Consider the following 17,587-nt stretch of genomic DNA (forward strand, 5'->3'; position numbering starts at 1 on the left):
GGTCTCCAAAATATACGAAGAACTCAAGAAACTGGTCTCCCAAAGAACACAAAATCCGGTAAAAAAAAATAGAGTACTGACCTAAACAGACAACTTTCAGAGGAATCTAAAATGGCTGAAAGACACTTACGGAAATGTTCAACACCCTTAGTCAATAGCGATGCAAATCAAAACTCTGATCTTACACCTCAAAGAGTGGCCAAGATCAAAAACACCAATGGCAACTTATGCTGGAGAGGTTGTGGGGGGAAAAAGAACACTTCTGCATTGATGGCAGGAACGCAAGCTGGTACAACCCCTTTGGATGCCAGTGTGGTGATTACTCAGAAAATTAGGAAACAACCTTCCTCAAGACCCAATAATACCATTTTTGGGTATATATTCAAAGAATGCTCCATCATGCCACAAGGACATGTGCTCAACTCTGTTCATAGCAGCTTTGTTTATCATAGCCAGAACCTGGAAAAAAACCTAAATGCCCCTCAACCGAAGAATGGAGTACTACACAACCAAAAAAATAGCGACAGCTTGAATTTTGCAGACAAATAGATCGAGCTGGAAAACATTTTGAGTGAGGTAACCCAGACACAGAAAGACAATTGTCACATGTACTCACTCATAGGTGGTTTTTAAACATAAAGCAAAGAAAACCAGCCTACAAACCACCATCCCAGAGAACCTAGACAACAATGAGGACACCAAGAGAGACTTACAAAGATCTAATCTACATGGGAAGTAGAAAGTATGAAAAGACAAGATCTCCTGAGTAAATTGGGAGCATGGGCACCTTGTGCGAGAATTAAAGGCGGTTAGGGGAAAGGCAGGGAGGGGAGCAGAGAAAAATGTAGAGCTCAATAAATATCAATAAAAAAAAAACCTCCAAAAGCAAAAGAAACAGAATTCCCTGCAAACTAAAAGAACACACACAGTATTTGAAGCGCAGACAAGGCTAGACTGGGCCGTATAGATGGTGGAGCTGAGGAACTTACCTGAGTTCGACACTGGTGAGAGGCCTCCAAATCCAGGCAGGGAAAGGTTGCCTCTCCAGGTTTCAGAGACTCTGAGGGCTTCCCTGGCTGCTCTGACTCTTTATAACCCTTTCCACTGAACCCGCCCATTAGTCGTCACACCCTCCCCGTCTAAGTCTGTAGTCTGATTGATTCTACAACTGAGTCTAATTTTACTCCATTTGGGATTTTGTTGGTGTAGGATCAGATCTAAACACAGGAAAAAACAGACTAAAACTGTGATTAACTTATTCATTGAAACCAGGCAGAAGTGCCACACACCTTTAATCTCAACCCTTAGGCGGCAGAGGCAGGCAGATTGGAGTTCATGGCCAGCCTAGTCTAGAGTCTAGAGCCTAGGATTCACAGAGAATCAATCATTCTCTCTCTCTCTCTCTCTCTCTCTCTCTCTCTCTCTCTCTCTCTCTCTCTGTTTCTTCGTTCCTTTTTTTTTTTCTGAGACAGTGTTTCTCTGTAGCTTTGGAGCCTGTCCTGGAACTAGCTCTTTTAGACCATACTGGCTTCAAACTCACAGAGAACTGTCTGCCGCTGTCTCCCAAATGCTGGGATTAGAAACACGAGCCACTACTGTCCAGCTGAGAATCTGTTTCTTGAATAGTATAAAGAAACACATAAATAAACAATTCATCTATTGTTCCAGTCCAGAAATACAGAACTGTTAATTTTGCTTCTATATATCTGACGTTTGAATTTTTTTTTTTTTTTTGGTTTTTCGAGACAGGGTTTCTCTGTGGCTTTGGAGCCTGTCCTGGAACTAGCTCTTGTAGACCAGGCTGGTCTCGAACTCACAGAGATCCGCCTGCCTCTGCCTCCCGAGTGCTGGGATTAAAGGCGTGCGCCACCACCGCCCGGCGTGACGTTTGAATTTTTTGAGACAGGATTTCATCATGAATCAGAGATTAACTGGCACTCTTTATTTTGCCCAAAATGGGCTCCAACTGTCAACAATCGTCCTGTGTCACCCTTGTGTTAGAGTGTGAGAGCTGCCACACCTGTCTGAGATTTCTTTTCATGGGAACAGCATAGTTCTGAGGCAAGGCTGGCCTTGAACTCAGAGATCCACCTGTCTCTACCTCCCCAGTGCTGGAATTAAATTCTTGTGCCACCTTGCCTGGATGCAGGTCACTTTTTTCTTTCTTTTATTCTAGATATTTTAATATTTTATCAAACATTGATTCCTTTCTTCCTATGGTTATTTTTTTTTAATTTTTTTCTATTTACATTTCCACTACAGGTCTCCTTTCCACCACTCTTCTCATTCCTCCCATCGCGTCCCCTCCCACCCATTCCTCATCCACTTCATATGGGCGAGGGCTCCTATGCGGATTCAATGAAGTTCAGCACACTAAGTTGGGGCAGGACCAAGATTCGCCCTGCTGTGTTAATGCTGAGCATGGCTTCCCACCATATGGAATGGGCTCCAGCAAACTACCTCATCCACCAGGGATAGATCCTGGTCTCACTGTCAGGGGCCCCTCAGATAGTTCAAGCTTCACCACTGTGTGGCACAAAGGGAAGTCCTAGTTCAGTCCCATGGAGACTCCACAACTGTTGGTCTAGATTGTTATGGTTTTGGTCCCTGTCCCTTTAAGAGACAAGCCATGCACACTCCCTCCCCCATCTGCCGAGGCAGGCTGATCTTCATCTTCTGGCCTGAGCTTGCTCTCTTTTCCATCTTCCGCTCAGAGGCAGCTTGGCTTCTGCCTCTTTCCCCTTTTCTCCCCTCTCCTTTTTCTCTTCTCCTCCTTCTCTCTCTCTGTCTCTTTCTCTCCTCTAAGTAAAAAATGTCTACTTTTATGCCTGCCTACTGTGTCTATGTGCCTTTTACCCACCACACGTCCACACTTGCTGCTGGCTTTGTCAAACCCGCTGCGAGCTGTCCCTCCCGCTCGCCACATGGCGGGACCAGCTTGTCTGCTTGGGACCCACAGCAACCTACCTGGGGATCTTGGGTGACCCACTCTGGGACCAGCAGCCGTCTCTGCCTTGGCTGTTTGCAGAGTCCGCTGCCGCCTGGGACTTTATAGCATTTTTAAAAGAACAGCATTTGGTGCTGTGACTCGTATGACCCGTCCGCCCTGGGTTTCCACACGGGGCCAGAGCTCCGGCTTCTGGCACCGCCCTGGGCATGGCTTGTGTTATGGCATGGCAGCTCACCAACAGAGCAGATCACGCCTTTAGGTCCCTCTCATTAAGACAACACGTGGCTGTTGCCATCTTGGCTGAGAGCCAGGTCAGGTGATCAAGCTTTCCCAGTTTTACCCTGCCTTCCTCCCCCCCCCCCCCCGTTTTCACTAAAACCCTCCTGTTAACCCTCTGTTACATGTATTTTGCGCAATGGTATGTCTTTGATAGGGCTCATTAAAGGCATCCACGTTGCCCAATTCCCGTTCACTCTTTCTTTGTATAATAATTGTTCATTGATGGAGGACTCTCATTGTTTAATAAAGAAACTGCCTTGGCTTTTTGATAGGGCAGGATTTAGATAGGTGGAGTAGACAGAACAGAATGCTGGGAATAAGGGAAGTTAGGCAGACGCTTCAGGCGGTCACCATAGGCAATTGCCCTGCCTCTCCTCTTGGGACAGTCGCCATGAAGCCAGCCACCAGGTCAGATGTGCTGAATCTTTCCCGGTAAGACACCACTCGTGGTGTTACTCAGATTATTAGATATGGGTTAGTCAAGATGTGAGTAAGAGGCCGAAACTAATGGGCCAGGCAGTGTTTAAATGAATACAGTTTGTGTGTTGTTATTTCGGGGCATAAGGTAGCCAGGCAGCCAGGAGCTGGGCGGGACGAAAAGCAGGCCTGCCCACAGCCCATCACTACAGTTCATTATATCTCATTTCAGATTACAAAATCATAAGTCTCTGACCTTTGTCCTCTTTGGACCTCCACACAGTCTGAGCTAATGGAAATCATTTTTTTCAAGCTTAAGTAAAAATAAACTGACAACAAAACTGACAACAGTGACTCTCAGGGAGAAGCTGCTCTTAGTTCCCTGTGGCGGGGTGTAAAGGTAAACAATGGGACTACAACCTGGATAGAGAGGAAGAAAATTGAGACTGGGTGGTGAGCAGGGTGTGGAGGACCACACCTTTAATCCCAGCACTCAGGAGGCAGAAGAAGGATCCCTGAGTCTTGAGGCACAGCTCCCCGAAGATGGAAATAAATGTAAAAACAATGTGGAAGCTGGGCAGAATGGTGGCACAAGTTTGTCCCAGAACTGTGGGGACTGAAGAAGACTGCCATAAACAACAACAAATTTAGGCTAAATGACAACATGAACAGCAGTGGAAGCGGGAACTCAATACAGAGAGCATCTTCACAGCCAGTCAGGAACTCCATGATGTTCTCAGTGTGGAGCATCCTGCCATGGCGGTGAGATCCTCAACCTCCTCCCCCACCCCCACTCAGCACACACACACACACACACACACACACACGAGAGAGAGAGAGAGAGAGAGAGAGAGAGAGAGAGAGAGAGAGAAACACACACACAACCATTTATAGAATAAAACAAGTAAAAAGAAAAAAAGTCCAAAAGTTCTGTTCTCAATGCCATTGCGGTTTTGTACTAAATTCCATAAACATAACTGATTGTGGTGTAGAACTCTAAAATAACTCTAAAGCCATTTCTGACAACTCTGAGGCCTCTCAGCAGTAGCGCCCCCCCCCCCATCCCCTGGGAACCAGGAATCTAACAATTACCCACACATACTGAAATGTTGGAAACTTTCCATTTCCCTGAGTCTTTGTGAATGTTCTCCAGAAATTGGGGCAAGATAACCTTTAAGATGTTGACTCAGTTCCTGACATATGTACCAGGTGGGAGGCCTCCTGGAGACTTGATTTGATTCAGCCCCTGGGAAAAGGATCAAAGTTACCCTGAGATGTTTTCTCTTACTTGGCAACCATTCTCCAGCCAATTATTGGTAATAGCCCTTTTGAATAAGCCAATCATAATAGTCAAAGAACAACCCCCAGACACCCCTCCTTGCTTCTGTGGCTTTTTCCTTTAAAAGTAGCCTGTACCAGCTATTTGGGGTCTTTCTGGCCTCTCTAATGCTGAAAGACCCTGTCATGACAGAATTAATAAAATTCTCATGCTTTTACATCAGCTGTGGTGTGAGAGATGGTCTCTTGGCGCAGCTCCTCCTCAGTGATTGGACTCTAGGGTCCAACAGTGGAAGATACTTCAAAACATACACCTCAGCTGAACAGTGGTGGCATATGATGTTAATCCTAACACTAGGGAAGCAAAAGCAGGCTGATCTCTGTGAATTCAAGGCCAGCCTGGTCTACAAGAGCTAGTTCCTTGTCTAGAAAAACAACAAAAAACAAACAAAAGCCACAGAGAAACCCTGTCTCGAAAAACCAAAAAAAACAAACAAACAAACAAACAAACCAAAGCCATATACTCTCAAACTGAGAGATGTGGAGACTCTCAGGATAGGGACTCTTCAGGGACAATCCCATTACAAAGGACTCCTTTTTTGTTGTTGTTGTTTGTTTGCTTTTTTTTTGAGACAGGGTTTCTCTGTAGCTTTGGAGCCTGTCCTGGAACTAGCTCTTGTAGACCAGGCTGGCCTTGAACTCACAGAGATCCGCCTGCCTCTAACTCTCAAGTGCAGGGATTAAAGACCTGTGCCATCACAGCCCAGCTTTTCTGTAGCTTTGAAGCCTGTCCTGGAACTTGCTCTGTGGACCAGGCTGGACTCGAAGTAACAAAGATCCACTTGTGTCTGCCACTTGTGTCTGTACTGGAATTAAAGGCATGAGCCACCACTGCCCAGCTTTTTTTATTTTTTATTTTTTATTATTATTGAGACAAGGTATAATAGCTCTGAATGGCTTTGATTTCTTCATAGACCAAGCTGGTCTCAAATGCACAGAGATTCACCTGCCTCTGCTTCCCGAGTCCTGGTATTAAAGGAGTGCTCCACCTCCGCTGGGCCAAAGCGCTCCTGATACATTATTTGACATTTGATAAAAATATGCCCCACCAATACTGACAGAGTCCACTAAGAGACATAAGGACATGCTGTGACCACTAGGCATCCTTTTATAATGTATTTCTAATTATTTAAAATTCACCGTTGTTTAGTGGAGACCCAGTTGATATATCTAAAATTCACTCCAGCACCTAAGGCTCAGGAAGAATTGCTGAAGACGGGGTGGAAAGACTGTGAGAGGCAGAGGGTCAGGAAGTTATCTGTGAGACTGTGCCTCCTCCAAATCTCAGAAGTCACACCATTAAAGTCTCATGAACATGGTTGTCTAAAGATGAGCTGGGCAAGAATGATAGACAAGCCAAAGTCACCATAGGAATAACTGGAGGGCCTCAACCCTACACAAAGTCCCAAGAAATACTGAGATGGAGAGTTAGCCTACCCTAGGCAAGAACACACCAACTCCAGTACAAAACGGTCAGCCCTGGAAACATACCTATGAGTAACATAATGGCAGAGGAGGTTATACTTCAGAATAAACATTATATATATTTGCATATATGCATGTAACAGCAATTAATAAAAAGGCCTTGAATTTGAAATAGAACAAGGAGGGAACTATGGGAGGTTAAATGGACACTGATGTCCACACAAAGCCAGCGCTTTTTTCATTGTGAAGCTCCATGGTTGTGTTAAAAATGCATAGTTCGATCTCCTGAGTAACCCGGGAGCATGGGGACCTTGGGGAGGCTTGAAGGGGGGAGGGGAGAGGCAGGGAGGGGAGCAGAGAAAAATGTAGAGCTCAATAAATATCATGAAAAAAATAATAAATCTCAAAAAAAGAAATAAAAAACCAAGAAAAAAGAAAAAAAAGATGTATTACACTAAAAAAATGCAAAGTCCTTAATTTTTAAAATACTTAGTTTCATCATATGTGTGTGCGTGTTTGCCCCCATCTATGCTTGAGCACCCCATGTATGCAGAGCCAGAAGAGCCTAGAACCCAGTGTCAGGTACCTTTGGAGCTGAGTGGAATTACAGATGGTTGTCAGTCACCATGTGGGGGCTGGCATTGAGCCCAGGTAGTCTGCAAGAGCAACCAGTGCTCTTAACCCGACAGCCTTCTCTCTAGAGCTCCCCTTTTCTGATATGAACATGTGTCTGCTATTTCCTAGGATGATCTCAAGCTCACTGTGTTGCCCTCAGTGCCTTCAACTTCTGATCCTGCTGCTTAGGGGCCATGAGCTGGGATTTCACCCCAACTCCCAGTTCATTACACAGTGCTTTCTGCTGCAGACCTGACCCAGGGCTTCCTGCATGCTAGGCAAGTAGTCCAACAAGGGAGCCACATATAGTCTTAAATTATTGTTTGGTTTGCTTTATTAGGCCAGATTTCATGTATTCAGGCTGTCTTCCAAATCCTTATGCAGCTGAAGCTAGCCTAAGACTCCTGATCCTCCAGCATTTAAATTCCAAATGCTGATGTTACAGGCATTGGCCACTGCAACCAACTTCTAATTTATCTTATTCAAGGATAGAGACCTGGCAACACCAGATGACCCTATTATTACCATATTTTCCAAACATTTTCAATTTGATGGTGTCACATTTTAAATAAGAAAATTCTAGAGCTGGAGAGATTGATCCCTCAAGAGTTAAAGGCACTAATTGCTCTTAACGAGGATCCAAGTTCAGTTCTTAACACTGAGATTGAGCACTGGCCAACTACCTGTAAGTCCGTCTCTTGACAAATCTTACATCATCTGGACTCTGCTGGCACCTACACTCATGTGCACACCTTTCCATTCAGATACACACATACATAATTTAAAACTAAAATGTGTCCTAAAAAATAAAAAACAAAACAAAATTGGGGACAGGAGAGATGACTCAGAGGTTAAGAGCACTGGCGATTCTTCCAGAGGTCCTGAGTTCAATTCCCAGTAACCACATGGTGGCTCACAACCGTCTGTAATGTGATCTGGCGCCCTCTCCTGGCCTGCAGGCACACATGCAGACAGAACATTTTAAAATATTTATTTATTTGTTTGTTTGTTTGTTTGTTTATTATATATACAATATTCTGTCTGTGTGTATGCCTGCAGGCCAGAAGAGGGCACCAGACCCCATTACAGATGGTTGTGCGCCACCATGTGGTTGTTGGGAATTGAACTCAGGACCTTTGGAAGAGCAGGCAATGCTCTTAACCTCTGAGCCATCTCTCTAGCCCCAGACAGAACATTGTATACATAATAAATAACTTTTTAAAAGTTAGACAATTAAAAAAAATAAAAAACAGCAGTTTTTGCAATTATGTTTTTTAAAAATCTTAATTTTTATTTTGTTTTAGGAGTATTAGTGTTTTCATCTCAGGTCTCTGGAGTTGAAATTACATACAGGTGTGAGCAGTCGCATGAATTCTGAGAATCAAATGGGGATTCTTTGAAAGAATAATAAGTGTTCACAACAACTGAAAATCTGTAACACTCAATAATGATTTAGTTCTTTGTTTTCTCTTTCTTTCTTTCTTTCTTTCTGATGTGGTCACACTGTGTAGATCTGAATTTTTGTGGAATTATAGTTTAGTCAGGAGCATGGAGGGCTGCTCAGAAGTCTCAAGTGGGAGAATTGCTGGAGCCCTGATATATCACATTCTGATGCCGAAGGCATGATGATTTCACGATTTAGCTCGCATGGTGCTGATGTGTGGTAGACAGAAGCTTTTCCACCAGGCCTGGCACTGCACACCTTCAATCCCACGCTGCAGCAGGCACAGCCGTTAATCTCCAAGTATTCAAGATCAGCTTGTTTACACAACAAGCTCCTGGATAGCCTGGGTATATAAACAAGCCCTGTCTCTCAAAATTAAATAAATGACTGATTGATTGGCTTTTCAATAAAGGGTTTCTCTATAGCTTTGGAGCCTGTCCTGGAACTAGCTCTTGTAGAGTAGGCTGGCTTTGAACTCACGGAGATCCGCCTGCCTCAACCTCTGGAGTGATAGGATTAAAGACCTGCTCCACCACTGCCAGGTCCCATTATTTATTTTACATCCTCAAGGCTGCTTGCTGAGCTGATCTTATCTGAAACACCTTACACTGATTGAGAAGCCAAGGCTGCAGCTCCCTGTCTGCCCCTCCCCCACAATCCCTTCCCTGCCTGCCCTTCCACCACAAACCACCCCCTGCCTGCACAGAATACCTTAGATGTGTTTAAGATTCCCCTTTTATTTACACAATACACACATTTACACACATACACGCATGTGCACACACACAGGTATTGGTTTTCTCAGACACAGTTTCTTTTCTTCTTTTTTTCTTTTTTTGGTTTTTTTGAGACAGGGTTTCTATATGGCTTTTGGAGCCTGTCCTCTTGTAGACCAGGCTGGCCTCGAACTCACAGAGATCTTCCTGCCTCTGCCTCCAGAGTGCTGGGATTATAGGCGTGCGCCACCACCTCCTGGCTACACACAGTTTCTCTGTGTAGCCCTCACTGTTTTGGAACTCATTCTGTAGATCAGGCTGGGCTTGAACTCAAAGTTCAGGGATTAAAGGTATGAGCCACCAATGCCCAGCTATTTTTATACTTTTAAAGCCTTACTATTGTCCAGGCATGGTGGGAAACACCCTTAATCATGTTGGGTCCAGGAGAATTGTGCAAAGATGGGGACAGACCACCAAAGTCTAATAAACCAGAAGCAAACTTAAAAAAAAAAAAAAAAGATAAAAGGAAAAACACTGTGGAGCACAGAAGCTTATCAACTAGCTAAGACCACAGGCAGATTTCGAGCTTCTGACACTGTGGCAAAAGGCTGGTTTCATTTTTATAGTAGGGGCACAAAGCATTAGGTCTGAACAAAGGAATTTTTACAATCTCAAGGTAAAACTCAGATACAGATTGCCTTACATTAAAATCTCCATTAACAAGTTTTTCAGTTAAACTCGTGTTTGTATTAACCTATTGTCTTTCATGGTGCTTCCAGGTAGTGCTTACTGAAGCCCTGTGGTCTCCCCTTGATGCTGCCAGTTTCACTTAGCAGGGCTAATACATAACCCAGAGGTCATATATCTATTTCCTAAAAGTTGACTCAACTCATATCATAAGCTAGCTCTCAGTTTGCAGAGAGATGCTTTGGCCTTGTAAACAGACCTATGGGTCGTAAAGCAGAGTAACCCACTGTTAAAAGTTAATCCTCAAGCTGCAGAGAAAGCTGCTGACAGTCTGTTCTCATTTTCCTAGACTTACAAATTTATATTTTTATTTCTACACTCCTATTTCTGAAATCTACTTTTTTATTTTTGGTTTTTTGAGACAGGGTTTTTCTGTAGCTTTGGAGCTTATCCTGGAACTAGCTCTTATAGATCAGGCTGGCCTTGAACTCACAAAGATCCCTCTCCCTCTGCCCTCCAGGTGCTGGGTTTAAAGATGTACGCCACCACTGCCCGGCTACATTTTTATGTTTTTATTCTTGCACACTTCATTTCCTCACTTGGATCTGTAACTTGAATCAAATCTTTGATTCATTTTTGATTGAAGTCTCTGACTTGTCCTCTTTTCAGCCTGGTCTGGGGACAGGGAAGATGTATTCTTTTCTGTAGCTGCTTCAAATTGAAATGGGATGTAGACGGTCAGTGTCCAGGAAAGCTGGAAGGCCAGTCAAAGGTAAAGAGGGAATAAAGGACACTAAAAAGGAGGATCTGATTTGACCCAGCTGGAGACAAGCTGCATTCCTGTCAACTGGATCAGTCCATGTCAGCTTTTAGCAATTCCAGGTTGTAGTCATGAGTTGTAGCCAGCAGCTGATGCCTGGATGCATCTGTCAGTCAAATGGAACCCTGCTAAAACAGATATAGACTAGAGAGAAACATTAAAATTTAAGGATTTAAAGGAAACGTTAGTATTGAAACTTTCAGGGAAGGGGCAAAGTCTCAAGACAGGAGAGGGAGAGAAACATCCTTAGGAACAGACAGGTAGGGAGCTTTAGGTTGTACTTATCCGGAGTCCTCTTGATCTGTGAGAAGTGGATTGAAGTCTTAGGACTTCTTTATTTTTCTGAAGCTTGTATGAATTTTTAAGTTTTTGAAAACATGTAAGTTCTAGACATATTAACATCCCCGTTTATAATCTGTACTGATATTTACATTGCAGAAATGGCAGTATACTCATGCCAGAAATGAATCTGGTTGAAAACATTAATATATTTTTTGTGCCGAAAGTTGTGACAAATGTTTTCTGTAAAAAGAAAAGCATCTTTGAGGTCTGTAGTTAGGAAGCAATCAAAGGGAATTTGAAATCTTGAGCTTGCAGCTCTGATAGTGGCAGGTCCTCTGCCAGAGCTCGGTTAATAGCTTATCAGAATTTTGCCAATTAATGTGAAGACTAAGAAATTTTGGAGTCTTAAATATAACAGCAGCATAATGAGAGAAATCTGAAAAGTGTTTTTTAAACATCTCAAATCATTTTTATCAACATTTAAGCCTTTTTATCCTCAGAGCTTCATAACTTGCATTTATACATCTTAAGTCACTTTCTCTGAAACATTCTTATTTACATACCTTAAGTTGCTTTCTTTTGCATATCTTAAAACATTTTCCTAGACCTTCAAAATCTTTTAGATCCTCACTTCTTAAGCTTTGTATCATAAAAGTACCTTCATTTACTTTACCAATAGGTACAGGTCACTGATCACTGAGAGTAGTCACTGTAAATTTCCTTTAAACAAAGGATTGGTAAGAAGTTATACTGGAATCTGTTTTGTGAGTCTCTCTGTCTCTCTCTCTGAGTCTGGTAGCAAGGTGAACTGTATCTAGAATTTGTATTGGCTCAAAGAGAATGAGACCTGTGACCTGAATCTTACAGAGGACTGAGAAGGCAGCTGAAGCCTTCCTTGGTTGCTGCATCAGAGTTCTGAGAGAAATAAATTTTACCTGAGTTATTGATTTAAATGATGACAGAGACTTACGTGCTGACTGCTTAGACAGCTACCCCAGGGTCCTCCATGGCTTTGAGGGCAGATGATAGGCCAACATCCATCTTCCAGCTGGCAGAGGTAGACTTGCAAGGTCCCAGAAAATCCCATAGGCTTCCGTGGAGTTAGGACTTATGGGAGGGCAAGCCTACCTTTTGCCTTAGGCAACTCGAGGCAGTCAATTTCGCAGTGTTCTGTTTTCTCCATTATTTGAAGAGAATCTTTGCAGTAGTTGAGGTGAAAGGCAGGTTTGCTCAGTGGCTAGTGCTGCCACTTTTGAGCCAGTTTTGAGTAGATCTTCTTCTGTGTCCATCTGTCTTCTTTGGAGGAAATAGAGGAGCTGTCTGGAGCTGGCATGACTTTCTATTATAAAAAGCTTTTTAGTAAAGCATTTAAATGCCTTTTTCTGCAGATCCCTGAGCATTTGAAGACTATCTGTCCATTAGCTATATCTGAGCAGACAACCCTTGCCATAAGTTATTTGCCCCAAGCACACAGGGGACTAGGTAAGGCTCTGCAATTAATCATGTTAGTACTTAGCATGACTATGATCAACAGCTTGTCATTTATAAGTTGACCCTTAACTTGGATTTCTTAACAGTCTATAACATGTTAGCAGCTTTTATAAGACTAGGACTTTATATTACATTTCTGTCATTTTAGTCAAGAACAATGATTTTTGAGTTGAAGCTCTTTTAGTATCAAAATAAAACCTTTTAATCATAGATGATAAATTCAGTAAAGAGATTAAGATAACTATCTTTTGGGTAATAGCAGAACAAGTTTGTGCCAAATGGAGACTGTCTCCTGAGAAGGTAAAGAAAAGTATTAAGGGAAGGATCCCAGGGCCAAATGGAAACAGCAGAAAAGGACTTAAGAGTTGGAGTTTGGACCTTGAGCAGAGACTGAGGGAGCACAGAGACCAGTGTTGTCTTTGACAGGCCATGGGGACCTCTGCCCAAATGTCCAACCCTAAAAAGAACCCACTGGGGTGGGGGGAACCAGATATTTTGTTATAGAATATATATCTTATTTATCAAACATATGTTTCTGTTTATTTAAATTTTCTAGAGGCAAGCCAGGTGGTGGTGGTGCAAGGCTTTAATCCCAGCTCTTGGGAGGCAGAGGCAGCTGGATCTCTATGAGTTCGAGGCCAGCCTGGTCTACAGAGCAAGTTTCAGAACAGGCTCCAAAGCTACAGAGAAACTTGTCTAGAAACAACAACAACAACAAAAAATTTCTAGAGGTTTGGTGTTAAATACTTGGCAAAGACATAAATACCTAGGTGTAAACCTCTCAGCTCTTTTGTTATTCTGAATAGATCTTTATAATCTTAAATTTTTATCATCATATAAAAGTCTATATCAATTTAAAACACTTGAGACTTGTTGCTTTCTTAGTCTAGAAGGAGATACAATGCACATAGAGCTCATTAGACAAAAAGTATTATATGACATATTTTTACCAATAGTTGGATCTAAATTATAAGCATATATATACATAATTAAATACAGCTCATATTTATATTCATATATAGTTAAATCATATATATGTATATATATTAAACAGGAGTTGAACCATATATATATATATATATATATATTCATCTATGGATGTTTAATTATAAGCCCTTTGTTATAAGCTAAAGACCAAATTTTGTTATAAATTTTATAGATTTTAACCCATATCTCATGAGCAATCTACAAATTTTGAGATAAGAGCTTATAGTATATTATTATTTATTAATCCTCATTGTAACAGATTTGATAACCAGAACATCCAGAGATGAATTTTAAGTTTGGGCAGCCAGTGATTAACTTATACATTTTGAAATAAACAGCTAGTGGCCATGTTTACGCATCTAAACCAGACTAACTTTTCTTACTTTTTCCAGCTGAATTTTTTTCGGTGGGGGAGGGGCTGCAGGCCATTTGTACTTTTCTGATAGGTCTGCTCCTGTAGCTGCTCTGCTCTGGTGTTTCTCGCTGTGCTGCTTTGGAACATGTGTCATTTTTGTGAGACTCAAACTAATTATTGTCCAGGAGAAGCTGCTGATGGTGGCTATCCTCAGTGTCTGACCTTGCATTTGCTTCTGCTCACCTCTGACCTCCTGGGTCCTCCTTGGCATTTGGGCCTGGGACTGAAGTACCTGTGAGGGAGAGGTGGTCCTCTCCCTGGCTGCCGGAAGTGCTAGCATAGACAGGAGCCTTCTGACGCCTGGACACCTGTGGCAGAGAGGGCCAGGGAAGGCTGGCAAAGTCTACTGTTAGATTCCTAAAATCCTGGAAGTGGGAGAATAGGGCCTGAAAGGGCCTGAGGCTCAGCGGAACCTCCGGGTATAAGAACAAATACCTTAAGTCTCAGTGTATGACTTTGTCAAATGGTTGAGGAATTTTTGAATCTTTGTGGCAGGCGGGTCCAGGTGAGCTGATCACTGAAGCCCCAGTCTTGGTCGTGCTATTCAAAGGCAAAAAGTGGCTGACTCTTGGCTTTGGGGGTTAGGCTGAAGAAGGCATCCTTAAGATCTAGAACTGAATACACTTGAGGCTCTGGAGAGAGGGAGTTTAGGAGATTATAGTGGTTGGGAACTGTAGCATGAATGTCTTTAATCCGTTTGTTAATCTCTCTAAGATCTTGCATGGGTTGATAGCACTGGTCCCTGGCTTAGTAACTGGCAGAAGTGGGGTGTTCTATGGAGGCTGAGCAAAGCACCAGGATTCCATGTTCCAGGAACCAATTAATATGTTCAGTAATGCCCAACTTGGCCTCTGCGGTCATGGGGTACAGCCTCACCCTGACCAGTTGGGCATTGGCTTTTAAGGTGGCTACAGCTGGGGGCTACTGAATCGCTAGTCCTGGTGGGCTAGTTTCTGCACACACTCCTGGGATGGAGTGCTAGAGTTCAGCCATTAGAGGAGATACCTCTAAAGTGGGAGTCTGTTAGAAGAGCCTGTATTCTTTTATATCAAGGCATAGGGCATAGACTTCGGGCTGTTGGGAGATCATCACGCCCTTCCCAGTGAAATGAATTTGGGCTTTTATCTTAGCTAGCGAGTCTCTTCCCAGGAGGGAGTAAGGGCATTCAGGGATAACTATGAAGGAATGCATAGCTTTCTTCCTTCCCAAATCCGTGCTCTGTTCTGTGGTCCATGGTAGACCACATGGTAGAGCTGAACCTGTAGGCCCTTGAACGCACATTTGTTTGTCTGATAGAGGACCCAGTGGAGCTTTTAACACTGAATAGTGAGCACCAGTGTCCACTAGAAAATCAACAGGTTGTCCCTCCACTTTTAGGGTTACCTAAGGTTTGAGGAGAGGCTTCAAACCCTGTCCCCCTCAATCGTCTGGACCCGCCAATTCCAGGACTTTTTGTTCCCTCTTCCTTAGTGGGCATTCCTTTTTTTCAATGGCCCCTTTCTTTGCAATAAACACATTGATCCTTTTTTTCTGGAGGAGCACCCATTGGCTGTTTGGGAGACAGTCTGTATTCCCTCTGCCCATCAGACTCCCAGTCCTTATCTGCCAATAAGACTTTTGCCTGTCCCCGAGTTTGCTTATCCTCGGGTGTTTCTCTGTTGTTGTAAACCTTAGTGGCTATGGTAATTAATTTAATCAGATTTTTACCTTTAAATCTTTTGAGTTGCTGAAGCTTCCTCTTTTTATGGCATTTTTATTATTATTATTATTAAAAATTTCCATCTCCTCCTCTTCTCCATTTCCCTCCCCTCCCCTCCACCCCCTCCCTCTCCCACTCCCTCCCTCTCCAGGCCAAAGAGCAGTCAGGGTTCCCTACACTATGGGAAGTCCAAGGTCCTCCCAACTCCCCCCAGGTCTAGGAAGGTGAGCATCCAAACTGACAAGGCTCCCACAGAGCCCGTCCATGCAGTAGAATCAAAGCCCAGTGCCATTGTCCTTGGCTTCTCAGTCAGCCTCCACCATCAGCCACATTCAGAGAGTCCGGTTTGATCACATGCTCCATCAGTCCCATTCCAACTGGCCTTGGTGATCTCCCATTAGATCTGTCCCACCGTCTCAGTGGGTGAACGCACCCCTCGCGGTCCTGACTTCCTTGCTCATGTTCTCCCTCCTTCTGCTCCTCGTTAGGACCTTAGGACCTCAGTCCAGTGCTCCAATGTGGGTCTCTGTCTCTATCTCCATCCATCACCAGATGAAGGTTCTATGCTGATATGCAAGATAATCATCAAATAAAGGACATAGAGCCTATAATTTGTGATCCTAGAGAAGCTAAATAAGAAGGTAAACCGGAAGAAAAACATATTGTTATCATCCTGGATATTGGAAATGGACAAAACTGCCGGGCAGGAGTTGGGAGCACGGGGGTGGGGGTGAGGTGGGGATAAGGGGAGATGGGGGGAGAGAAGGGAGAAAGAGAGGATGGGGAGAGCTTGAGGGAATAGGATGGTTGGGATGGAGGAGGAGGGATATGGGAGCAGGGAAGTATATATCTGAATTATGGGAGCCATTTTAGGGTTGGCAAGAGACTTGACTCTAGAGGGGTTCCCAGGTGTCCAAGGAGATGTCCCCAGCTTGTTCCTTGGGCAGCAGAGGAAAGGGTGCCTGAACTGGCCTTGTCCTATAGCCACACTGATGAAGCTTCCTCTTAATATCTGGGGTTACTTGGTTGACAAAAACCAAGTTGACTGCCATTTGGTTCTCAGGGGCCTCCAGATTCAGTGGAGTGTATGTACGATAGGCAGCCCTCAAGCATTCAAGAAATGCTCCTGCATCCTTCCCTTGTACTATCTGGCTTACGTTAGACAAATTGGTGGGCTGTCTAGCAGCTACGCAGAGGCCACCTATGAGAATCAGGCGATAGATTTGTTAGCTGTTCTCTACCCTCATCAGTATTGTAATCCCACACTTCCTCGGGACATGTAAGAGGGAAGACCTTGTTAATGGTTGCCTCATCATCCATGGGTCGACCATCCAGTCCTGGAACCTGCTTATGGCATTCTCGCCAAATTCTATCCCTCTCTTTAGTGGTGAACATTATTTGGAGCAATTGTTGGCAGTCCTCCCAGGTTGGGGAATTTATAAACAGGACAGAAACTAAGAGATCTATTAGCACTTGGGGTTTCTCAAGAAAGGAAGGGGTCTGAAGTTTCTGGTTATACAGATCACTAGCTGAAAAGAGGAAATAGACTAGGTGAGGGCTGATGTCCTCTCATCAGGGGGTCTCACAGTGCCAAGAGGGAGAGCAAGAGATGCTACAACCCATGGCTTCCCTGAACCTGTGTGGAATGGGCTCATCTCTGAAGGAGAAGTTTGGGGAGAAGGGGAGGGAGAGGCACTCTGCAAGGGAGTGGAAGGTTTGGGTAGGATGGAGGCAGTGGTGGAATCAGTACTCAGAGGGAAGTTCCTAGCCCATCTGCAAAGGGAAGGGTTATATGCAGGAGGGAAAAGGTCCCAGTCAGGATCGGCTGGTGGAGACAAGACTGCAGGAGTACCAGATCTGTTGGTGCTTCCTTTTGACTGTTTCTGGAGAACAGGAAGAACGTTAGTCTCATTCTCTGGGGAAGGAAGGAGAGGTTTTAGCCTTGAAGGAGGGTGTATCAAGAGATAACTCTAGGTCATGATACAAGGTACTTGATCCGGGTGCACTGGATGACTGAAAATA

This window comes from Arvicola amphibius, chromosome 6, assembly GCF_903992535.2.
Source record: "Arvicola amphibius chromosome 6, mArvAmp1.2, whole genome shotgun sequence".
Lineage (NCBI taxonomy): Eukaryota > Metazoa > Chordata > Mammalia > Rodentia > Cricetidae > Arvicola > Arvicola amphibius.